The 27145-nt window shown below is 38.7% G+C and overlaps 1 long non-coding RNA gene across 1 annotated transcript in view; it reads right to left on the bottom strand.

Moving 5' to 3' along the window:
* The window catches only part of LOC140594635 (uncharacterized), a 48582-nt gene extending 45810 nt beyond the window's left edge, over nucleotides 1-2772 (bottom strand). The window contains exon 1 of the long non-coding RNA XR_011995676.1: nucleotides 2658-2772. This is a non-coding gene — a long non-coding RNA (uncharacterized lncRNA). The remainder of the gene's footprint in view (nucleotides 1-2657) is intronic.
* Nucleotides 2773-27145: the final 24373 nt, after the last annotated feature.

Below are 27145 nucleotides of genomic sequence, written 5' to 3'. Positions count from 1 at the left end.
CTTGGAAACTATTTACTAACGGACAGATTATGAGATGCAAGTGTGAGTTTTACAGTATATGTGATTTTGCTTCCAAGTGCACTAAGCCAAGTGCAGTATTAGAAACCTGGGGTCAGAGTCAGGGACTCTTCATTTTCCACCCAAGGAATAACTAGGGGTTAGACAATAACCCCTCAGTAATGTCTAAATTTCAGTGACATGTAATTTACAAATACATTAAGATGAAAGTTACTTCTAAGTTTTCTGGCTCACCAATAGTACTAATTATTTGCAAATATAGATTCATAAAGTCATTTACTTGGTTAAAATGTTACATGACAGATACACAATGTAACAGAGCACATGATTTTCCCAATTCCTTATTTAATTGAATGGAACACAATGAATGCCCAATCATCTTGGTTAAAGTACTCAGGCAAAGGCACTCAAATACATGAACACTCCACAAAGTACCAGCACTGCCTCCTAATAACTCTATCAGAATTGGGAAAAGTACACCAAACATCTCCACCTAACCAGAATCTGGTTTGAACCTTGGCGTAACCATTCCATCTGCAGTGAGGATGTGTTTCATGTCAATAGTTTAATGCACCTGTGCCTTTCTTCATGCCTTCATGATCATTGTGCCATGTGATCAAACACTGTCGTGTTATGGGTGACGGAGAGGCAGTTATTAGTTTTAGGCCATATGGTGATATACATTGCAGTGAGTCGGCATATCAGGTTTGTCTGGTAAGACTTTGAAAAGAATGCTATGAACCTAAATATGGAACAAATTCAGAGAAGGTAGACTCCTGTCCAGGAACCAACAGATCGAAAGAATCAGCTATTGTCTCTTAAAAGGCAGTGGAAACTGGTTTGTTAGTGAGCTAGGCTAGGTTGGTGGGTGTGAGTTTTCTACTAGGGCAGCTCATTGCATTAAAAAAATGCAATTATAGCTATGACAATTTTTAGAAATTGAATTTGCATTTTCTTATGAACCTTCTGTGAAGTGTCTTTTACTAAATATCATTTTTGTCCTCCTCTAACAACTTCAGTTTATTACTTGCTAAATCAGAGGACAATAGTTCCAGATTCATCTCCAGTGAGTAACTTGACTCATCACAGTAAATTTAACACAGTCTGGTTAATACCTACCCCCATTTCCAGGAAACTGAAGTTTCTACAGGCACTCATTAAACTACAGTGGGACCTTTGGTTAAACGACAGTGGCCACCCATTTATCCACCCTTCACCCTTATTACAGCTTCAAGAAATCTGAGTTACAAGATGTCATTGGTTCTATAGCCTAAGATTACATTGAGAACAATGGGTCTCCCTCTCATCACTCACTTTTTCAGGTTTATATTTCCTTACCTAGAAATTTCAAGATGACACTAAAACATGCTTGCATGTCTATTCTCCTTTTTGGGATATTGCTTCAAAGTATCTCTGTCCTTATACTTTGAGGACCAAGAAGACAAGAGAAACAGGAAGGGAATGAAAGAGCAATCCAATGATTATTGTAGGGGATGCCTGCAAATAAACTGAACTTCACCTAGTATTTAAACTGACTGAGGAGAGCATCGCTTAGAAATTAAGGACAAAAGCTTTCAATCTGGCAATGACCAGAAATGAAACCTTTTCTGTAAAAACCCTACACCAAGTGCTTACCAGTGGGGTGATATGTGTCTTCCTTGTCTCCCTCATCAATCCTTCAAGGGGACATGGCTTTGTTTAATTTATGTGGCTAGCTTGTGAGTCTGAGAAAGAGCTGTTTGTAAGAATAGTAAATCAAAATAATGTCAGAGTCACTTCGAACAGTGTTTTCGAAATTCAAGTTCGGAACAAGTAGTTCAGGCTACCAGTACTGTTAGCCTCACATCTGCTTTCTGTCCCAGCTGTGGCTTCAATGACATCATGCAAGAAACCAGAAGGGCAACTCCATTTCCATAGGTTACATTGACCTTGCAGAAGTAGAGAAATTTTAAAAAAAAAGAAAGAAAGAAAGAAAAAAAAAGAAAACCTAAAAAATAAAGAAAGAATGAAAAGAGAGGAAAGGAAAAAAGGAAAAACAAAACAAAACAAAACAAAAAAACAAGCCATCTTGGTTCGGGCTGAGGAATTAAATAAACCCAGATAAAAATCACAGTTGAAGTGAGTGTCATTGAAATAAAGTGATTTTTTTTTTTTTTTATCGCAAGGCTATTTCCAGCCAAGTTCACTCTAATTCTTATCTTTATTCATCCTACAGGTTATAGATAATGCATGACCATATTAAAATTCTCTTCTTGATCTGAATCTCCCTATCTCTGGTAGACAAGCAGGGTCCTTGACAGCTTGATTGTATGTGTGTTGTTTTTTAAAAGACAATAACACAAAACCTTTAAAGTTGGAATTTCCTGATTACTTCAAGCCAAGTTCTATAGACTGCATCAATCTTGCACAACAATTTTAGAAAGCAACAATAATTGGACAAAATAATCTGGAGTCAATAGCAGAATTAAGGAATAGGCAATCTGGTTGTTTTTAAAAAAAATGTTTACAGAAGTATAATATATATATATATATATATATATACACAGAAAAGTTAAAAAAAAAAAAGTTTGGTGAATCTGCACAAAATGAACACAGCCCCCTAACCATCAATCAGATCAAGAAATAGAAGGTTGGGGTACCTGGGTGGCTCAGTGGTGAGTGTCTGCCTTTGGCTCGGGTCGTGATCTTAGGGTCCTAGAATCAAGTCTCACATGGGGCTCCCCTCAGGGAGCCGCTTCTCCCTCTGCGTATGTCTCTGCCTCTCTCTGTGTGTCTCGCATGAATGAATACAAATTTTTTTAAAGAAATAGAATATTAACAGGTACCCATGAAGACTCCCTGGCCCTGCCCATACATGCAGTCTTCTCCAAAGTAATCACTCTATGGCTTATTTCTCCATTGTCCAGGTTAGACAGAATTATACAGCATGTCTTCTTTTGTGTCTGGCTTCTTTTTGCTCTACAGTGTGTTTGCAGAGTTCCATTTATATATCTAAAATATATCAAGTGGCCATTAATATTTGGCTCTCACAAATAGCACCATGACCAACATTGCTTTGTCACAAATACATAATCATTTCTGCTTAGCACCTACTTTGGGGTCATAAAGTATGTGCCTTGTACACATTTGTAGATACTGCCAAACTGTTTCTCAAAGTGGCTTTATCAATTCACACGCCCATCCAAAGTGTGGGAAGCTTCTAGTTGTCCTGTGTCCCCATAATCCCTTGGTTTTTGTCAGCCTTTGTTATTTTAGTCAATTTGATGGGTGGAAAGGGCTTTCACATTTTAGTTTTAATTAGAATTTCCTTGACAACTAATGAAGGTGGACAATTTTCATATGTCTATAGGCCATTTGGATGTGTTATTTGGAAGGGCTTGTTAAAATCCTGAGCTCATTTTTCTACTGACATGTCTTTTCATTATTAACACCCAGGAGTTTCTTTTTTTTTTTTTATGTTTTTCTGGTATAAGTCTTCTGTGATATATATGCATTGTCACTAGACTCCCCCTCTCTGTACCTTGCCCCGTCACTCTTCTAATGGTCCTTTAATGAACATGTGTTTTAATTTTAATTTTTCCCAATTTACCAAAATTTTCCTTATAAGCAGTGTTTTCTGAATCCTATTTAAGAAATCATTTCCTGGGATGCCTCGATGGCTCAGCAATTGAGCATCTGCCTTTGGCTCAGGGTGTGATCCTGGAGTCTCAGGATCGAGTCCCCCATTAGGCTTCCTACAGGGAGCCTACTTCTCTCTCTGCCTATGTCTCTGCCCCTCTCTCTGTGTGTCTCTCATGAATAAATAAATAAAATCTTTAAAAAAAAAAGAAATAATTTCCTATGCAAATTGCATGGAAATACTCTGCTATCTTCTTGGGGCCTTAGGGTTCATACTTTTCTCATTCAGATCTATATACCACCTTGAATTATAAATCATACTGATTTTCCTTTTATAAATATAAACCTCACCCAACACCATTCATTGAAAATATAATCCTTTCCCTCACTGCATTGCAGTGACACCTTTGTTATATATTTCAAGAGACTGTATATTTGTGGGTTTATTTCTGGATTCTCTATTCTGTTCCATTGGTCTATTTGTCAGTAAGTCAATCCCATACTGTCTTAATTATACAGCTTTACAATAAGTCTTGGTATCTGGTAGTGCAAGTCCTCTGACTTTGTTTTTTAAGGTAGCATTTCATTGACATATATGTTTTTGAATAAACTTGACAACCCCACCACAGCAATACCCCAGCAACAAGAAAACTTTTTGTGAACATGGAATCTGCTTTTATTTATTTACAGACTCTGATTTCTGTCAACAGTTTCTAGTTTTTTAGTGCAGAGGTCTTGCACATCTGTTCAAGATATTTGACAATTTTTGAGCTATTGCAAATGGCACGCACATATTATATTTTAAATTTTATAATGACTTGTTTCATTTGGTTCATTTTGCCCATATCTTATCACTGAACAATTTAGTCTACTATAAAGTACTCAAAAGTGAAAATTGAGGGGTGCCTGGGTGGCTCAGTGGATTGAGCTTCTGTCTGACTCTTTATTTTGGCTCAGGGCATGATCTCAAGGTCTTGAGATAAAGCCCCACATTGGGCTCCATGCTCAGTGGGGAGTCTGCTAGAGATTCTCTCTCTCTCTCTCTCTCTCTCTCTCCATCTTCCCCTCCCCCTGCTCACACACACACACACACACTCTCTCTCCCTCTTGTTCTCTCAAATAAATAAATAATTTTTTTTGAAAAAAGATTTCTTTTAAAAAAAGAAAAGTGGAAATTGAGACCTACTTAGATTACAAGTAACTATTTTGTTAATAGGACAACCTTTGTACATATGAAAAGAAAAACGTGCTTTGCAGAGACACTAACTATTTGCCCCATAGTAATCCTAAAGGTAATGAGAGAGGAAGTGAGGATTTTTGCTCCACACTAAGATTGTCTCTTACCATGAGACTGTGTGTGGCAATCTCAGAATAACTCAAAGTGAAGCATTAAGTGGACTAAATCAGTGGCTACAATGAAGGTACAAAAAGTGGGCACATAACTACCCCGCCGTGCAAAACTCCTTCAGTGTAAATAAGCCAAACTGCTAGTTATTTGTCTACTGCTCTATCATTATCTTGTGTACATCCATCTCCACAGAGGCTGTCAGGTTCATATATGGTTGCGTGTGGTGAGGTGCTGTATCTCTCCTAAGTCATTCGTATCAGTTATGGAACTAACTGGTTGGAGAATAAAACAAGTGGCCTGTTTGACAATGAGCAGAATAGGGTGATGGAATGTGGGGAGCAGAGAGAAATGGAGGAAAGGCAGCAGAGAATCATAAAGAATCAAAAGTTGCACACTCGATGGTAGATTCCGTCTGTCTTGCAGCTTGCTTGGTAAGTCCCACATTTCAGCAATGGGACTCTTACTATTCTTTTCTTCCTGGCTAATGCACATGGAAAATATGTACAGCACAACCAGTAAAATAAACCCTAGCCCAGGGAACAATCTTCTTTAAGCCCAGAAAAAGTAAATGTAATACGTAAATAAAATTTCTGTGCCCTTGTATGTATACTTCTGACAATAAGAGCGAATATATGAGTTGTGCTGAACAGAGTAATTCTCATCTTACAAGAAAACTGACACTCAAGGAAATTAATGACCAAAGGCTTCATCAAGAACTGGATTTCAGGACTTTTGATTCTATTTTAGAACTCTTTCCTTAAAACTATTTTGATATTTTAATTTTATTCTTCCAAGAAATGCCTCTTGGCATCCAAAGCATGAAAGTAGTGACTTAGAACATTTCTGAGGTGCATCAAATGTCTACTCTTCTTCTTTCAGGGTAAGCATTTGTCTACTTTTGGGTATTTCTCCATTTCCAGAGGCATGGCCTTTAGGTAGTGTCTTCCCTTAGGCCTTGCATTTTGGCTTTCACTCTCTGAGAGGGGCCAGAACAGTGTAACAGCAACTCAACTACACAGAGGACAGAACGTGACCCTTTGTTGACAATGGGGCATTATTAGTGATATAAGCAAAGTGGTTAATTAGATCCAAAGCAACTTCTGAAACACCAAAAAGAAAAGATTGAAACAGAATAAAAGTGCAAATAAACATGATCAGAACTGACAAGCACGTACCAGGGGCCTGAAGCATGGCAGACATAACTGAAAAGCAGAAGGCTTGCTTAGACAAACCCTATATTTTATTTTCCTTCCTTCTTGCTTTAGTTTGCTTGGAGGTTTTTGTTTTTCATTTTTGTTTGTTTGTTTCCTGAAATCAAATTAACAGTATTTATTGGCTCGGCAGCTATGGGAAGGCTAGGGTGTAAAACGATACCACAAACAGGAAAGAAATGACTGAACCATGGGTCTGGACATGTCATTTCTCAGTCTCTCTTCTAAACGCTGTGTGACTTCAGTCAAGGTGCATGACCTCTCCCACCTGCTGCAGACTCATCCCTACAGTGAGAGTGTTCAGCTGGATGTTATCCAGTGTCCTGGCTAGCTCAGTGATCCTATGAACTCTAGAATAGTGAGGAGGAGAGAAGTCGAGGCATAAAGTTGTTGATGATGACCCTAGAAGGGCTTCTGGAGGTTTGCCTCCAGAGGACTTATTTTGGACTTATTTTTCCATTCCCAAAGCCTAGAGGTGAAGTTTTAAAGGCCACAAGCTGAAAGGCTTTGGAGAAAAACTATTTTGAATGTTTGCATGAAGTCCTTGAGATACTATGTGGAGTATAAGAATCTCGATTGACACAGTCTTGTCGCAGAGGAGTTTCACTCTCCTTGGAGAAGATGCGCTGCACAAATATGCACTAATGCTGCAAGAATCCAAATAAGGCTGAATGAAATGCTTATGTTACAAAAGCGTAAACATTGGCCATGGTAGGAAATCAGAGATACATGGTCTACAACTGGAGAAGCACTGAAGATAACCTTGAAGAAGAGGTTCGGAGAATAAACTTCTCAATAGACAGATGTATAGAAGGCAGAGCAAACTGTTGACAGGAACAAGATGATCGAGGTTTTGGATGTATAGAAATGAAGGTGACATCTCCCAAGAAGAGTGAGAAGAAAGTAACTTTGGATCAGAGGGACAATTTGCAGCCCTAGAGGGAGGTAGTATTGGAAGAGTCAGGGAGCGTATTTTGTAAATACCCAGGCTGAAGAGGATCGACTTCTCCTGATAGTTTATAGGAGCTAGCAATGGGAAAAGATTATGGGAGACAATTTAATCTTTTAGAAAGATTGAACAAGGGCCAATCGGAAGAATTGATTAATTAAAAAATGAGATGGATTACAAGGGTCAAATTAGTTACCTATTGCAATTGTCAGGCATAAATGAGGACCTAAAGCAGTAAAATGGAAAAATCTAATATTGAAGGGTCTTCCTCATTACAGTCTCCCTTTTGTTGTCCCCCTTTCCCTTCCTGATCTCAAGAAGCCTCTGAGTAATGAGGTAATATAAAATTGTACTTTCACTTATCAAGCCTAAACAATGATCCCACCCCCCGTTGGTGGTCTTCAGTCAGATGACACAGAATTGATTTTGTAGCTTGTCTCATGGGGGCCTCTGGGAAAGTGTTCGTTCGAGTGACCTTTTGTTTTCACAATTATGGACATATGACCCAATCCCCACCCTTAGTTCAAAAAGAAAACAAATCCTCTTCATTACTTGGTTGGCTCTCCTCACTTCTTGATCTTGGCCAATTTTTTTTTTTCCAGGGTCTCCTTCTATCTGTTCTCCTCCCACAATAATACTCTTAGATGTTTTGTTTCCTGGGAGCCAAAGACAGACTCTTTATGTGGTGAAAAAGAGTAGATCTCACCAAAATCACTCCGGACTAGATGTCCATAGCCCAGTGATAATCATTCCACTATCTGAAAGAAAAATGTGATTTCACCACAAACACTCCCATGATGATTCAGCCTTAAACTCTTGCCAAAGGAGGACTGCGCCATATTTTCCCCCTCTCCTCAGCATGCAGGCTGCTGTGAAGAAGCATCTGCTGCCTAATTCTTTTCTATATTAGGATAAAAAGCTTTTTGGCTTGCTGATTTCAGGCCCTGAGGAAAAGAGAGAGAGAGAGTTTCTCATAACGTCTTTATTGCACAACCAATCGGTCTGTGTCCTGGGAACCCCAGGCATGTACTCAGGGATGAGCCACAAGACCGATAGCACAGAGATGATGGGGTTGAAAGCTGGACAAGACACACTCACTCTGGGGATACGGATGGTATCTATTAGCTAGAATCCTTCCACTGCGGTTGCTTTAACACCCAGACCATTTTAACTGGCTTCTTATCATATTTGGGAAGGCCTGCTTTTCCTGAAGATTAACCAGACATGGCTTTTGATCCTCACAGTTCAAATAAGGGATTGGAGAGCCAGATGAAAAAGAATGGGGTCTGGGAAGAAAAATATTCATTCAAAGATGGGTCTGTCCTTGAGAACACTGCTGAAAGCACCTTAAGGAAAAAACGTTGAGGGGGTGGGCGGGTATTTCCCAATTATTTCTATCTGTGCCCCTGGGGCTGCTTTTGCTGAAGACAGTGGCTTGATGTTTATGTTAAGATTCCTGACCCAGGGCATGATCCTGGAGTTCTGGGATCGAGTCCCACATCGGGCTTTCCGCATGGAGCCTGCTTCTCCCTCTGCCTCTGTCTCTGCCTCTCTCTCTATGTGTGTCTCATGAATGAATAAATAAAATATTTAAAAAAAAATCCTGACCGGATATAGAGCTGGAAGCTGAGGGAAGGTAGGATTGCCCGAGGGACCATGGATCTGTTAGAGGTTGTTGGCCTATGTCTCTTGTGAGGAGACTAGGTAGGGAAGCGCTGGCAAAACGATTGTGTCTTGCTATCTTTCCCTCTCATCCTGCAGCTCTCTGCGTGCTGGTGGCCTGCAAGCTGCATGCTGCAAGCACTGGCAAGCTGCATCGCATCTCTGGACACCAGAAGTGAACAGGGAGGCTGCAAGAATCTCCCAGAAAACGGTCGCATCTGTAGGGCTGGGAGTTGTGTTTTTGTTTTAGTCTCATAAAATAATGGTGACAAGAATAGTTGTCGTTGTTGCTATGATTTGTCAAATTGGCCCATTTGATGTCTTTCCTATCATGCTAGAATGCCCTCCTGGACATGAGATGGGACATGCTTTGAGCTAGCAAATCCCATATGTCATACTCCTTGAGATTATTATTTAAGCACTAGAGAGAATGCAGCTATTTTGTTTGATAAGGTGGAGTTCAAAGCCACAGTGAGGCATATCACAAAAGGACTCAGAAAAAAAAAAAAAAGAAAGGAAGAAAGAAAAAAGAAAGAAAAAGCCAAAGTGATGGAGGAGGAAGAGTTTATTAAGTGGTAAACATACACTTCTCCACAAAGCTCATACTTGATGCCTCTAGTCATAACATACTAGCTCTGAGCTTAACATGCAGCTCTCAAAAGACTTCCCCTTTGGATTGTGGGCAATTCACAGATTTCAGCTTCTTGCTCCCTGGTTGGGGTTGATGGGCCAGGGAACAATTTTTATTAGGTTTCAATGCATCTGCGGTGCTTAAATATGAGACCGAAACAGGCACTTGTTCCGGGCTGTAGGGTGATAAGTTGCATTAATTTTTATTTTAGGCTGTCTCCAAACATGGCTTTTATAGACTAATAAAAAAGCAATTTTTATAAGTTCACAAAAAACAATGAGCACAGTCAAGCATAAATATCTTACAACCAGGGCCAGAGGAAAATTATGAACTAAAAAATCTGCTGAAAATGGCACAAAAAAACACAATACCTGGATGCTGCCTTTTCAAGGTAAATTACACTCTCACCTAATGGAAGATTCTATCAATGCAAATTTCCACTAGTGATTCCTCCCTGTTCTCGTCTATTTGTGGTCAGAACTCTGGCTCCTAACCCTTCCCTAATTTATGAACATCCTACTCTGGAGGATGAACCTCAAAAACTCCGCTCTTTGGGTAATACCACCCATGAATATCAGTCCTCACACTTCCATATACCTGTTCAGAATATAGTAGGAAACATTGAAACCTTAATAGGAAATCTTTCAGCCAAATTATTCCATTGTCATATCTCTGGCGAGACAATCTTATACGTGGATGAGCAGAATCTCTGTGACCATAAAAACATGTAAAGTATTTTTGGATAACTGTCTTATTAAAGCTATTCCTAAAGGTTTTCACACAGCAGCAACCACTACGTTGTTATACAGTTATAATGTGTATGTGAAATGCATGATCTCAATTAAAGCTTAATGTTATGTATCAAAAGAACTTTTCCAGAAGTTTAAAAGAAAAATCAATGACTCTACAAAATCTTTTGTTTACTTATTGCCAAACATCCGATGACCCCAGAGGGCTGACAACGGTTTTGATTTTTGATTCTGCTAGTCTGGGATCATGCAGTTACCCTTTACCTTTAGAACATAAATCATTGCTCTTACTACTTCCACGAATTTCATGTTTCAGCCACACTTTTAGCCTGACGTGAGGATTTTCCATCTTCATGTCATGTAAGGAAAAGAGGCAAAAACAGATAAAATATCCAGGAATTTTATACTTAGACAAAGCATCTTGACTATCTTAGGCTTTCAGCTGGTTAAACTTTCCTAAGACAGTGCTCATTTTTGTGGTGTTTTGTTTGTTTTTTAGAAAGATAAAAGCAGTACTTAGGGTTCCTGGGTGACTCAGTCTGTTAAGCGTCTGCCTTCAGCGCAGGTCATGATCTCAGGGTCCTGGGATCGAGCTCTGCATCGGGCTCCCTGCGTAGTAAGGAACCTGCTTCCTCCTCTCTCTCCGCCCTTCCTCTTGCTTGTGCTCCCTCTTACTCTCTTAAATAAATAAATACAATCTTAAAAAAAAATAAAGATAAAAGCAGTACCTAGAATTGAGTTGGAGGCCCTACTCATAAGGTAATCCATGCACATGATACCTTTGTATCTGACATTTTCTTCACTTTTGTAACCCTTAGTGGAAGCATGTGGGAGGTAGGGGGTCTTCTATATGATTTCTAAGTAAAAGGGATGTGGGGTTATCAGTACTTATTTGAAAACTGGCTTTATCTAGCAAGCACATCATTTTACTTAAGTTGCATGTTTATTTTGAGAAGTCTTATACAGATTTCTGGAGATTATAATTGTCTATACTATTTAAGGTGATGCTAGCAGCTGAAACTAACAAATTTAAAATCTCAATGGATTCACACAATGCAAGTTCACTTCTTATTCATATAAAAGCCTACCGTATTTTCCTGGTCAAGTGGATTTTCTCCAAGTACTCATTCCTGGCCCAGGCCCCTTTAATCCTGGGGTACAACTTTAACAAATAATAAAGGACACAAAGATTTTAGCATCAAGCTGTGAAAGGAGAAGAAAAAGGAAGGATTTCCTTCTCAGTAGATCAGGTCTACAAGTACCCTATCCCCTTGCCAGGTACTCATTCCCATGGCCAACTCTAACCGCAGCAGAGGCTGGGAAATGTAGTCCAGCCGTGTGTCCAAAAAACTGAAAATCTCAGCTATAGACCTCAACTCCAGCCTCTGAGTCTGTCCTAATAATTTCACTGGAAGGAATGTGCAGCATGAACATTAGAGTCGAGTTTCTAACTGCCCACCTTAGAGGTACCAGTGATGACTATGGGATTCCCAAAAAGCACAGTAACCATACAGGGGGCCCTCCCTCTGAGTCTCCTGTCAACCATGCTCTATTCCACCCCCTGATTCATAGTCCATGCCACTGTAGAGATCATCAGCTAACTACCAGGTATTACATTTAAAAGATGGGATTCATGTGTACAGGAGTTACATTTCAAACCTTCAAAATTGAGTCTTCTCATTTCCTTTTTTCCTAATTTGGCATTGATTTTCTCCATGCTTGAATAAGCATTTTAATTCTGCCAAGGTGGAAGTTCAAATTTGCAACATTTTTCATTTCAAAAACGAAAGCTAAAAACGTCTGATTAATTTTCAAGAGCTAGAAAAGGTTAGTTTTTTCCCACCCCCATATAACACAAAAATGGATGTGCTAATTTAGCTGAAATGTTATGAAATATGTACTATTGGGTTGAAACCAAGTATGGAAATTCCATGAACATTTCCCACTGTGATATCTCTTCAGAGACACCTGTTCATATCCTACCAAACAGATTTCTATCCCCGTAATTAAAATGTAAATACATCCAATATCAGTAAAAGAAACTCACCTACCAATTTGGGGATGCCTTAGCTCTCTGAACAAGTTTGATCCTTTGCAACAGCATCGTGGATGAGTTTAGTACTGGAGCAATACATTATATACGTATACATGAAAATTAGCAGTAACTGCTAAGATTCTATTAGGTTTATCCTCAACTAAGAATTTCAATCTACAATTATAATTTCACTATAGTTTAAATTTTCTTCCATAAATACTTTTCAACGACCAACTAGCCTTATGAACACTTTGATTCTTTAATGAAATGATTAGTACAAGGACAGTTGCATGTCAGATGTCGTAGAACTTTTTAGAAGCCAGTTTCCCACAGCATTTAAAGTTCTTGGAATTCCATTGATGATGTTCTCACACTATGCATGCTGAAATATTCACTGGCAACACACATCTGTGTTTACCCTTCTAATCATGACAATACCCACAGTACTTTTCATATTCCTAAAGGATTGAGTAATACCTTCAGAATCTTAGAAGACAAACATGACTTATGTCGGACCTGAAATTATCCTACCATCCATAATAGGAAGAATCTAAAATTGGAAATCACTTACATACAGGAAGCAGAAGATTGTCAGAACTGCATATTTCTAGCTCAAGAGTAAATTAATATGATAGAAGGATCTGCAAAGTAATGAACAAAAGACATAGCTCTGGATATATGGGCCCTTGGAATCCTTTTTTCTTTCTTTCTTTCTTTCTTTTTTTTTTTTTTTTTTGCTCTTCATCTGCATTCTAAATCAATTCTGTTTGAGTTACGGAATTTTTTCAATATGTGGAATATATATTGTCTTGCATCTTGCCCCATTCCTGACAACAATAAAAACACATAGAGGCAATCACAGTCTTTCCATGTTTGGTAGAGAGACAAAAATGCTTCACACTTGATTAGCTTTCCTGATAGGGACTTAGAAAAGGAATATAGGTACCAAACAGCTAATTCCCTACAACTCTGGGATATAATCCGAATCAAAAGACCAGAAAGCACTTGAAACCAGACATGCTAAATACATTTGTCACCACTCTTACTTTCTTGGCTAATATTGTTAGTAAACCACATTACTCTTTTCCATTGGGCCCAGGTATGGGTGAAAAATTGTTCTCAACTTATCTACCAGCAATTGACAATTGATCCAAGTTGTAACTCAATGTAAAAATCTATTTGTCATTCTTGATATTGAAGGTCCCTGAGTGAGAATCAGAGGGAAAGCAAAGTTACAGATACCCATGACCTTGGAAATCTCTCTATAGTTTCAAATGGTCATCTCTACACTAGTAGTTGCCATTTACATTATTTCTGAGGTTTTCTTCTGGTTTGACTTTGCCTCAAGAAGCTTTCGATGCCTTTCTGGCAGGCATAATTGTGATGACCACATGAAGGGTGAAGAGCGTGTTAGAAACAGAAGTTGAAATTTCGTTATTTACAGAGTAACATCAAAAACACAGACCAGGATACCAACCATTATGGCAGGGTGGGGGGACAAGATAGAGTTTCCAGGAACTGATTTCTCTTTTCTGAGTCTTCGAAAGTAAAATCTCGGCTAGGTCCATAGATTTTTAGTCGTCTGGTTACCCACTGGAAACTAGTTCTGGATTAGAGACAAAAATAACACCTATATAAAAACCACATGGCCAGCAGCTTTTGTTCTAACCTCAAATATATCTTATCTATCTTACTCTTACTTGCCCTGAATATCCTCACTAAGGCTTCATTTTTTAAAATCATATGATGTTGTTTTTAGACATCTTAAATCCTTTTTGGAACAAGGCAAGACATAAATACATAAAAATGAATTCAAATATAAATACATCAAAATCTCCACCACTAGTGATCTTATGTTTCACAGTCCACAAACCTTACAAGACGGTTAATATCTTCTGGAAATTGCTTACTTGTTTTGGTATTGTGTCTACTAGCCAAAGAAGTCTGTTTTTCAAATTATTCAAGAGAAATATGTCAAGAGCATGCTAATATACCTAAAAATAACATCACGGATATTGCCAATCTTATGGTTATAGTTACCCACTGGGGCAAAGTCCTTCATTCTCACCCTTAAGATATTGCTGGACCTCTTTTTCCACATGGAGAAGCTAAAGCTATTAAAAGTGTGCCATATTTAACCAATGTCTCAGAAAACACCAAAGGTATGAGAAACTATAATAAGTTGGCTCGTGTCTCCAAGGATTAATATTCCCTTGAGAGAAGACATTTTTCTCTCTCTTTATTTATGTCTGCGAAATCTTGCTTTTAACTTGACTAAGCTGAAGAAAATAATGTCTCTCAGTCTGCCGATAGACTGGGAAATTAAGTTCAAGAAATCAGATCACTCGAAGGAGCAATCCTTACCCTTGAACCTGTCCTGTCATCACAGACTCCGAGAAATCTGGCTTTGAACTCATCCATCAGTTTTGTTTCCTCTATTCATGTTTGCAAATTAGTAGAAGAAATTGGTGGTTTTGAGATTGGCAAGAAAAAGGTCAAGTGAAAACAAAGCCTTCTTGCAGGCTTTTTTTTTTTTTTTTTTCTGGCAATAGTGTCCTTTTCTCCTTTGGAGTCCTCAATGCATTTCTTAGTTTTGAAAATATTTTTCCTTTTGAAGCCTTCTCACCAAAGCTGTCAGCAGGATTTATGACAAATGTAACTTGCAGCAGACAAGAGCTGTTTCTTTATTCTATACCTGCCAAATATATTGCTTTTTACTTGGGTATTTGTAACCATTGGTGGTTTCAATGATAATGTCGAAATGAACTGGGTTCCAGGCAAAGAAGCAGCCTATTGTCTTGTTGACAAGAGGTGGCCTCTTATCATCCTACACAACAAAATTAAACCTGTTATTTGCTGTGCACATTATTTATGTGTCAGGTGCAAGGTGTCCATTATTTCTAAGTCAAATAAAAACAATATGGAGTTATTATTACTATTATTACTCCCCATATTGAATAGCTTCAAACACAATCTCAGAGCTATTAGCTAGCAATGAAACAGGTGACTGAAAATCAGACAGAAAATTAGAATGTAAACCCAGGAAAATCTGAATTCAAAACGTGGATTCCATACCACCCCCCTTGCACCACAAATGCTTTCTGAATACATTTCACCCAGGCTTCAACTTTTCAAAATACAAAGTTAATGCTAGTTACAGCTTACTGATCTCTTTATGAGAGTCACCTTAGGGGGTTCACATTCACTCCCCTTTCAAGGAGAATTGAAAATGCCTTAAAAATAAATCACCAAGTCTTATAGCAGGACTTGCATGTGGCAATTTTCAAAAACACAAATAAAATTAATTGCCAAATGTGATGGCATATTAATAAAATCAAGTACCTTATTTGGACTTCAGTTATTTTCATTTTAATAATTTCATGAAATTTTTAAAGGTATTTGAAGGAATTTTGCCTTCCGTGCTTTATTTAAACTTAAATTAACTTTTTGCCATATCTGCCTCCACTTTCTCTTCTATTCTGTTTTTTCTTTGTTCCAATTTTTGTTTGCTTTTTCACATTTGTGAAATATGGTTTGATCCAATAAGAATGATATGGAGCTTCTATAAAAATGTGTCTGTCAACCAGAAGTAACACTTGCCCAATGTAGTCTTCTTTTTACTTTTCATAGAACATTATGGACCTTGAACACTCTCACAAGGCAATAGAGAGATCTGCATGCTGTTTTAGAAATATGTTATTTCTGTTCATTTTTCTTACTTCTTACCCAGACATATGACAGCAAATAAATACGTTGAATTTTCTGGATTCTGAGAATTGACACCTTCCAGTCCAGGTTGTAATTGTTCACTGATTTAATTAAGAGCAATTTTTGAGTGCTTTGTGTCTGTGCCAAGAGCCAGATAGGCATGGGGGCAATGGCATTGAAATAGAACTATCTAGGTCCTTAGGATCACAGGTCAGAGAGTCAGGCAGAGAGTACTTGAAATCAATAGGGGAAGATGAGGTGTTTTTTGAATTAATGAGAGAGGACTTAATTTACTCTGGAAGCTTGGAGGATCAGAAACGTTTTTCCTAAGGAAGTGCTGACCATTCTGAGAAATACAGGAATTGGCCAGATGGGAAGTAGATGTGGAGGGATAATCAGGCTTTCTAGCAGCATAAGCCACTTTTGTAAGGGATGTTAGATGAGGTAAGAAGCCAGTGTCTTCCCATGTCTAGAGTGCATTGCCAGCACTCAGGACATACTTTAGAAGACCATTTTGCCAACATCTAAAATCAAACTTTAAGGAAATAAACTTGTGGTGCTGTATCCCCTTCTTCCCATACTTTGGTTATTTTTCAACTCTTGGCTAAGAGAAGCAAAAGATGAGGATAAAAAGCCAGAAGAGGTTTCTGCAGTCTTAGCAAGGAAGTATTTCAAAAAAACGTCAAGGAGACAGGAATCATTTATTATTTCTTACCACAGACATTGTGATAAATTCTTCTTTTGATTTGATACCGAGTATAAATCTATGAAATCAATATTTTTCCTATTTTTTCCCCACAGAGAAAACTGACACTTGGAGAGTGTAAGATGCTCAGTCTGTATGAAGTAGAGCCAGAATTTGAAACCAGATGTCTTGGACTCAAAAGCTCATATTAGGGCTCTCCAGAGTAGCAAAGGCACAGAGGTGGCTTACCAACAACATGTTTAGGAATGGTGATAGTTCAATGTAACTAAAGGCAGCAAAGCACACAGAAAACAAGGCTGGAAGTTAGGACATGATATGAAAAGTATGGATTGGAAATCATTGGCTGTTTACTCAAAGCTCACTTTTGTTCCAAGTAGGTAACTTCCCATCATCACCATCCCATGCAGATATATCTGATCATCCCCAGCAGAAGGGGCTTCCTGTTTCTGGAATCACTTCAATTCCCTTGTCAGGAAATAGTTTAGGAACATAGACCAGAACCAATTAGCAGTCATTACTCCTTGGCCCACTGGGATGTTCTTAGGAATGGCATGTGAATCGCCTCAATGGGCATGATTCAGGTGGGCCAGTGAGATGATGGCAGGAGGCAGTTTATGAGGTGATCAGAGAAAAAGATCTATTGATTAAAAAGAAAAAAACTACTGGAAGAAATGTCAAAGCCAGAACTGTGATAGTCATTTTACCATCTGCCTGGGGGAGAACCCCACTCATGTGTGATCTGTTAGATGGGGATATTAATAAAACCACCTCATAGGGTTTGGGGGAGGAATGAATATATGTATATATATAAGTGGTAGTTTTATAATTATAAATCAAGCCACAGTGAAACTTTTGTGTCTCTGACAAAGGATGAAAAGTTAGCAGTTATATTTGTCTTTAAGGGTTTTAATCCTTACATTTATTTTTTTTAATCCTTACATTTAATACCTAATATCATAAGTCATGTTTCAGTGTAGATTTGCTATGTCTGCTTCTTATTTTATAAGAAACAGAGTCTGTAAATTTACCATTTCTCTAGATTTGGGCCAAGGAAGAGAGATCAGCTATGAAACCGATCGTGGAATAAGAACTGACTAACCCATATCAACTGGAATCGGTATCCAGTTCACGTTTTGTACCTCACAGCACGTCTGTGAACCAAAAAGAAAAGAGATCTTTCTGTGAAATCGGCTTAAATAAGAACTTAGGCCTTAGCCCGGTTCTGATTCTGAAGGTCTGCCTTCAGTTCCATAATCCACCCAGCCCTGAAGCAATCAGAGTAACTCAGACTAATCTATGGAACATCTCTTGATTGTCAACTGCATCCAAGAACAAGGTATTTGATTCCAGAATGAATTCCAGCACAGAAATTGAAAAAGAAGGAGGAACACATTTCATGAAACTGCCACAAAGGAGGCTTGCATATTTATGCTGTGATTTGGCAAGTGAATTTTTTTCTGTTACCAAAAGACAGATATTGGAGGGGAGGGGGGCAAGCAACAAATGGACACGAGTTTTAAACCTGGCACGAATTTACTTACAGCTCACGATCTTGGCCCCGAAGAATGCCATTGTAACAATGAACTTATATATTTCTCAAGTTTTTAATGGGGATAACAAGATATAGAGAACAATAATCTCATATTAAAAATTATTTTTAATTTTCTAGCGTACTTTAAATTTACTTTTTATATCCTTGGGAGTGGTGGGAGTATGCATAAAGGAAAGGATCGTGATTTTTTTTTATGAATTGCTAATACTGGTAATAATTATTATAGAACCTGGTGTTAAACGTGTTACACAAAGAGTTTTCATTTCATGTACAGGAGAGGAGCAGGCCCATGTCACTATAGGCCATCTCAAGCCGTTGACAGATAAGAAGAAAGGTGTGGAGAGACCAAAATGTAGAAAAGAAGTCAGAAATGGAGAAAGCAAGGAAAGAAAGATTGAGGTCAAGCAGCAAGCCAGAAGCACACTTCTCAGGTGTGAGTCAGGCTTGCCCAGTCTCCATCTCTGCCCAAAATGAGGGCCTGAAAACAAAAATAATAATAATAATAAAAAATGAGAGCCTGCCTGTTCTCTCTGGTAATTCAAACTACCTATACTGATAAATTCAATATACTGTGCAGAGAGTGACTATTTTTTTTATCTTACCAAAATGCAATTATAAATGTGCAATTATAGATATAGTGCCCCATCCCAAAGGAAATCTCTGAACTCACAGCAATAAGCATCAAGCCATATGAACCTTCGGGGTGACTCTTAGCCTATTCTTGTTTACCTAGTCATCAACTAGGGCTAAAAAAAAGCTTTGCAAACTTTAACCCAGTAGTACTGCGTAAAGAGCTGGAGTGTGTGTGGGATGACCACCAGCCCCTCTCAAGCCCTCCTGCCTGACAACTCCTCATATTGTCTTTAGAATAATTATCTTCAACATGGGATCCTATACCACGTAAGTCAGATTCAACTGGCTTGCTTATTAATTATGCAGATTTCCAAATTCTGGTGGGCTGGGCATGGCACTTACTTGTCTGCATTTTCGACAAATGATTCAATTAATATGTAAAAGTTTTTCCTAAGTCCTTTTTTTTCTACCTAACTACCCTTCCCAAATTTGCTCTTAGGTGGCTGTCTATTGATCTTTGCAGAGGTATTAAAAATAGCCACAGTGTTCACAGATACTATTTCAAGGAGTAACTTCTCCCAGAGGCTTTGCATTTTTTTTAAGGGTGTTTTCATTTTTTAAGTGGTCTCCAAGAAAATCAAGTATCCTTTTTTGATGAGAAAAATGGTATCATAATACTAAAAAAAGATAGTTTGTCAATATGTGGTAAGCAGATGCTCAAACAGTAAATACAAGGTAATAACTACAATCAAGAATTATGGAACATCAATTTACTATGTGTCAATGTCCTTTGTTGGCAATATTGCCATTTCTTATTATTAACCATGGGAGAAGTAATATCCCCTTTTTAATGAAGAAAGAAACTGAAAGTTGAAGTTGTAAAATGTCTTGTTCCAGGACCATACAGCTAGCAGACGCCTAAATCAGAATTTTAATTTTATGTGGTTTTGCCCATCTAGCTCAGTCTCTTTCTATTAGACCCTACTTCCTTCTGAAAAACAGCCTTTCACAAAGTACACAGTAGACACCATCTTAGAGAATTCCCATGACATCCATTTGGCTAAAGTTGCTGAGAACCCTAATTATATTTATGAACGATTAAAGCGTTTTACATGTTTCCAGACATTTTTTAAATCAGGTTTAGCGCTGCTAGGTTGAAAATGTGTCATTTTCATTAGTGCCCTGAGATCCTCTCTGCACCCAACTCTTCTGTGTTTGCTGCTTCTGTCTCATTTTTATCACCTTTCAAAGAGCTGCATGGCTGAAATTTATTATTTTTTTAGGTTGTTTTCATTGCTACAAATTAACTCCAAAAAAAAAAAGGTTATGGATTTTCAGAAGTGTGTAGGAAGTGTGGGGATTTATTTGTATAATTCTTACTTATTGACAGGAGAATGAATTCCCAGGGTTTATTAACTTGTTCTGTCAGTTTGACATTTAGTTGAAAGTGTTCACCACTCTGATTCTCAAGGAGACAGTCTCCTTCCTACATTCATCTCTCGGATATATTCTGAGAAGACCTCCTACATGCTAAATGTAAACGCATTTGTCCGACTACTTTGGTTTTGGTTTGTTTTTCTCCAGCAAGGACACAAAGCTAAAAGTCTCAAACTAATTAGACATGCTTGGAGGTCTTAGGTAGCAATTTTTAAAACTGAACATAACTCTTCCTCAAAGACATAACTGGAAGGATTTGGAATCCTTTTGAATTGGCAAGCATTGTATAAACAGCTACATGGAGGGAGACCACCACTTTGTGTTGTGGGAGGTAGCTCAATGGAGAACGTAAGCCATACGTGATACTCTTCCTTGGTACATTCACTACGTCTGCTGATCCTGGGCCTGCTCACCCTGAGAATTATTCCTCTTCCCTCCCCTGTCCTCTTGCCTCCAGAGGAAAATCAGGTGTTGAGCATTTACCAGTCTGTCTGGCAGGCCCTTTGGCCCTGTTTGGGCAGGACCCTGTGGGAAGTGAGGAGAGGGAAAAGCCATGTGTTCCTCCTTCTTCTTCTTTGCCTCAGGCATGTTCTTGGGCATTGGCTTTAAACACTCCACATCACCAGCTCCTGGGGGAGACACCTGCTCAGGCTCCAGCTTTCAGCTTGTGACCTGGTCCCTGGGCGGAGAGACCACCATCTCCTCTCTTTGTTTCTCCAGCCTCTGAGTGGGAGTGGCTTCCTGCTGTTGAAATCTCTTGGGTTACCTCACTGTTGCTTGTTTGGTTTTTCAGGTCCTCTACCACCTGTATAACCATTTCCCTGAAAGTAAATATTTGAACCGGTTTTGCATTTCTGGTTAAACCCTGACCTATCCACCTCTATGCATATAACATTCATCAGACCATCAATAACATGTTGAAGGCTCTCTTAGTGCCTTGTAATAGTGACAACCTAGGTGAGAACTGGGCTCATTGCAACAAACCCAGCTCTTGCCATGACGTGGAACTATAATTAGTGATTGGGTATTTGCTATTATGTATTTTTGAGTGAACCAAGGAAACATATTTTGCTGAAAGGATTTGTAAATTGTACTTTAACCAGACAGTAACCATCTATTTCTATTTCTATGTAAAGGAATTTGGGGGGAAGAAAATAACATGCCAGTTCTTTTCTTTTAGGGTGTTTGCTTGTTTTTGATAGTTTAAAGTTACTAAATCATCTAGTAAAAGAATTCTATTCCAGGTACATTCTAAATAATGCATTTCTATGCAAATCTCTTAAATTTCTAAGCCAGCACAAATCTAAACACTGTATCAAATGTTTTCATAGCAGTCAACTTTATAAGATACAAACTAATTTATAAAACCTCTTCACCTACGTTCAAAAGATTAATTAATAGTGTACTTTATGTGTTTGCACAGAGTGCAAAAGAGGGTTAAAATTCCTTTTACCACATGGCAGTTGGAATGGAGGAAAGCTGACTAGAGACTCCCATAGGTTGGCTGGGCACTCCTTTGTCATCCAGCCAGGGGTGGGCTGCTTGGGGAAGAAAACACTCCTAGCTCTGGTCCCACACTGTTACATAGACAAAGCTAGTTGTCTCCAAATGCTCTGCTCTTTCCTTTTATTCCTATTTGCATAACCAAAGTATATTTTCAGCTTCTATTGCGGATTGATGAGATCAGGTGTCTGAGTTCTGGCCAACAGAATGTGGAAGGAAGTAACATAGGCCCCTTTCACTCCTGGTTCTTAGGAACTTCCTGCTATGTTCTCCACTCCAGCTGGATTTTCTTTCATTTTGTTGAGGGCAAAAAAATAACATAATCGAAGAATCTGAGCTGGGCTCCTGAATGACTGTGTGGAGCAGAGTGCCCTGCGTTTCCCAAAGGCTTATGTGTACTGACGGTGATGGGGCTAAAGATTTGCTTTTACTCTAAGTCCGTGAAATGTCAAGGTTAGAGAAGCACGTGTTTACCTTGATAGTACATGGACAAATTAAGCCCTGACAGAACAAAATTTCAGAGATATACTGTTAATCTGAGATCTAAATTTTTCCTTTTGCATCCTTTTTTACTACCTCATCCATCTTTTCCTCTCCTTTTCCTTCTCCTGATTTCCCTGTGTTCATTTTAATATGGAAAATAGGCTCTATTGAAATATAAATTAAGCAGGGCATGCTGCCAAAGGCTTGTCTTAGGGTGTGCCTTGAGGCTTTAACTTGTATTTTATTTTCCACCGCTAGAGCAAAAAAACCTTTTTGTTGGTCTTTTGAGGGGTGAAACATCAGGAGCAAATAACAGGGATTTGCCCCACCTGCTTTCCAAGCTGGACAAAAGACTAGCTCTGCGTTTATAGCTATTGGGCCTTTTTAAATGGGCCATCAATCTCCTCTCTTCTTTGGCAGGAGGAAAGGCATGAAGGAGCTCTTTATATTAGGACCTTAAAAAATATCTAGTGTTGGCAGGACCTGAGGACAGAGTAGGAAAAAGAAATAGGTTCAGGATATTAGATGATATTCTAAGGCCAGGGGCATGCTGAAGCAAATAGACCAAATGAAGTCTGCAGGGAGGTCTCCACATAAATGCTTAGGACCAGAGGATGGACTACAGGACCTGTCTTATGCTTGTTCCCATGTTTCCCTAATAGTTGACTAATCATTGCCTGAGATTCTACCCCAAATTTCCCAAGACCACTATGCATACCTTTGTCCCAAAACTAGCCCCAGGATGACAAGGACCTAATTTTCAAATTTTGATCCAGGAATAGCCACTGTCATTTTGAATTTGTATAAGAACCTCAAGGAAAAGGCATATGATCTCATTTGTGTTTGTCTCAGCCTATTCATAATGATGCCATGACTAGGAATGCCTGGGGGCACTCATCTGGTCATACTACGTGTGGCAAGCTCACCTCCCCACCTCCCCCTTAATCAGGAACTTTGAGCAAACAAGGTTTATTACTCACAATTCCTGGAGGCTACCCAGCACACAGAGGCCACTCAAGGAGATCATGGTGGGAGAGAGAGAGACAGAGAGACAGGAGAGAGAGAAAGAGAGTGAGAGAGAATGGACCTGGAGTTCACCTGTATTGGGACTGGGCTTAGGCTTTTACAGGGTTACTCTTTATTGGTGAATTTAAAAAAAATAAGAGTGGGAATTAAGGCATGGGTCACTTACCTAGATTATGTAGAGCTTCCTAAAAGGGAAACTTTATGGTGAGCTGCCTGGCTCTTATCTAGTTGTCTAAATGGCAATGTGTTTATTTGAGATGGATGTCCTTGAAATGGATGGTTCAGCAATCAAAAGCTTAATGCCAGGCACTTGCACTACAATTAAAAATGCTTATAATGAGGCACTTGGACTATAGACCTTTGTCTCATTGATGAAGATCTGAGATCTTCAGTAAGGTAGCTTCACTAATACCACATAGCAAGCCAAAGCTTTATGTGGTATTTACAATCAGGACATCTTTTATAACATGACTTAAATATTTTTTATTGGAGTTCAATTTGCCAACGTATAGCATAACACCCAGTGCTCATCCCACCAAGTGACCCCTTCAGTGCCCGTCACCCAGTCACCCCAAGCCCCCGCCCACCTCTCCACTACCCCTTGTTTGTTTCCCAGAGTTAGGAGTCTCTCATGTTCTGTCTCCCTCTCTGATATTTTCCACTCATTTTCTCTCCTTTTCCCTATAATCCCTTTCCTATTTTTATATTCCCCATATGAGTGAAACCATATAATGTTTGTCCTTCTCCAATTGACTAACTTCACTCAGCATTATACCCTCCAGTTCTATCCACGTCGAAGCAAATGGTGGGTATTTGTCTCTTCTAAAGGCTGAGTAATATTCCATTGTATATATATCTATATCACATCTTCTTGATCCATTCATCTTTCGATGGTCACCGAGGTTCCTTCCACAGTTTGGCTATTGTGAACATTGCTGCTATAAACATTGGGGTGCAGGTGTTCCAGTGTTTCACTGCATCTGTAACTTTGGGGTAAATCCCCACAGTGCAATTGCTGGGTCGTAGGGCAGTTCTATTTTTAACTCTTTGAGGAACCTCCACACAATTTTCCAGAGTGACTGCACACCAGTTCATATTCCCACCAACAGTGCAAGAGGGTTCCCCTTCTCCATATCCTCTCCAACATTTGTTGTTTCCTGTCTTGTTAATTTTCCCCATTTTCACTGGTGTGAGGTGGTATCTCATTGTGCTATTGATTTGTATTTCCCTGATGGCCAGTGGTGCTGAGCCTTTTCTCATGTGCTCGTTGGCCATGTCTATGTCTTCTTTGGTGAAATGTCTATTCATGTCTTTTGCCAATTTCATGATTGGATTCTTTGTTTCTTTGTTGTTGAGTTTAATAAGTTCTTTATAGATCTTGGATACTAGTCCTTTATCTGATAGGTCATTTGCAAATATCTTCTCCCATTTTGTAGGTTGTCTTTAGTTTTGCTGACTGTTTCTTTTGCTGTGCAGAAGCTTTTTATCTTGATAAAGTCCCAATAGTTCATTTTTGCTTTTGTTTCCCTTGCCTTCATAGATGTATCTTGCAAGAAGTTGCTGTGACCAAGTTCAAAAAGGGTGTTGCCTGTGTTCTCCTCTAGGATTTTGATGGATTCTTGTCTCACATTGAGATCTTTCATACATTTTTAGTTTATCTTTGTGTCTGGTGTAAGAGAATGGTCTAGTTTCATTCTTCTTCATGTGGCTGTCCAATTTTCCCAGCAGCATTTATTGAAGAGACTGTCTTTTTACCAGTGGATAGTCTTTCCTGCTTTGTCAAATATTAGTTGACCATGGAGTTAAGGGCCCATTTCTGGGTTCTCTATTCTGTTCCATTGATCTATGTGTCTGTTTTTGTGCCAGCACCATACTGTCTTGATGACCACACCATTGTAGTACAACCTGAAATCTGGCATTGTGATGCCCCTGGCTCTGGTTTTCTTTTTCAATATTCCCCTGGCTATTCGGGGTCTTTTCTGATTCCACACAAATCTTAAGATGATTTGTTCCAACTCTCTGAAGAAAGTCCATGGTATTTTGATAGGGATTGCATTAAATGTGTAAAGTGCCCTGGGTAACATTGACATTTTCACAATATTAATTCTGCCAATCCATGAGCATGGAATATTTTTCCATCTCTTTGTATCTTCCTCAATTTCTTTCAGAAGTGTTCTGTAGTTTTTACGGTATAGATTCTTTACCTCTTTGGTTAGGTTTATTCCTAGGTATCTCATGCTTTTGGGTGCAATTGTAAATGGGATTGACTCCTTAATTTTTCTTTCCTCAGCCTCATTGTCAGTGTATAGAAATGCCACTGATTTCTGGGCATTGATTTTGTATCCTGCCACACTGCTGAATTGCTGCATGAGTTCTAGCAATCTTGGGGTGGAGTCTTTTGGGTTTTCTATGTACAGTATCATGTATAATATGACTTAAATATTTGATGTAATTTTCTGATTTTCCAAAACACTTTTCATCTGTCCCAGCAAAGGCAAACAGAAAGAAGTATTCTTTCTTTCTTTCTTTCTTTCTTTCTTTCTTTCTTTCTTTCTTTCTTCTTTCTTTCTTTCTTCTTTCTTTTTTTTCTTTCTTCTTTCTTTCTTTCTTTCTTTCTTTCTTTCTTTCTTTCTTTCTTTTCCTTCCTTCCTTCCTTCCTTCCTTCCTTCCTTCCTTCCTTCCTTCTTCCTTCCTTCCTTCCTATTTCCTTCCTTCCTTCCTTCCTTCCTTCCTTCCTTCCTTCCTTCCTTCCCTCCTTTTTCTTTTATCTTTCTTTTTCCTTTTCTTTCCTCTCCAGTATTTATACCATTGGCAAACCCCCCCCTCCCGCCCCGAACGTTATCTTTGTGCCTATGGACTATTTGTAAGTCTCTAACACACCCTGGAAACAGTGTCCATTTTCCTAATCCTGGTCCAATAATTCAGCCTCAGAGCTGTTCAGTACACTGAGCATCATAGCTCTTCCCTCTCTACAGAGAATGACCACCCATCACAGTTACCTTCATCCAAGTACACTATAGTAATTTTCTTTTAGTACAGTGAATTGTGATCAAGAAATAATGTTTCAATCATCTGAATAACAATTTGGCTGAAGATAAGCATTTTGTCCATTTGTCAAAGGTAAATACACAGGAATGTCTGTTACATGTAAGCTATTGAATGAAAAGATTCAGAGATGTAGAAATCAATTATTTTTGTTCATGAGTATTGTGGGATAGCCAAGTATAACAGCCAAGAAAGAATTTTTGGGACTTGTGTGGTGTAATTTAGTAAGTTTATTTAAGTAGCATGGGGACAGATCTGTGGGCAGAAAGAGGTACACTTTTGCTGGTGGTTCTATGCTTAGTGCTCAAGGGGCAAAGGACATGCAAGGAGTACTAGATCCTAAATATCTTCTTCAAATTTATACTCATAAAAATACTTTTGCAAGATTTTTCCAGGGCTAATCATTGAGTTCGATATTAACTATTGGTGAGATGCACAGGGAGTCATGAGACCGTTTAAGAGTAACAGCCAGCACATGTTTGATCCTTAGAGAAACCATGCAGGCTATAGATCAGCCTTCTGGGATAAAGGTGAACATTTTTCTGTTATTCTTTGTCAATGAGGATGACATGTATATAACATTATAAGATAGTATATGCACAATTGTCAAAGGAGAAGAATAAGCAGAAAGGTAGAGATCAAGGTATGATGAGGTGATAATGTTACATATTATATTCTTCCTGGAGGGAGGGCACTGAGAGATGGCTTGGTTTTGAAAACAGAAGGTTAAGGAAGTGGGATTTAGACCTTGAAAAGTTTATACAAAAGCATGGATTAAAAATAAGTGCAAGGAATGGTATAGAAATTAAAACAAAAAAGCTCATCAGAGTGAGAATCAATTTGAGCAGGAAAGAGAAATAAGTTCTTAGGTTAGGTCAGCAGCTTATACAA

Source organism: Vulpes vulpes, chromosome 12 (genome assembly GCF_048418805.1).
Source record: "Vulpes vulpes isolate BD-2025 chromosome 12, VulVul3, whole genome shotgun sequence".
NCBI lineage: Eukaryota > Metazoa > Chordata > Mammalia > Carnivora > Canidae > Vulpes > Vulpes vulpes.
This window is presented reverse-complemented; position numbering and strand designations above follow the sequence as displayed.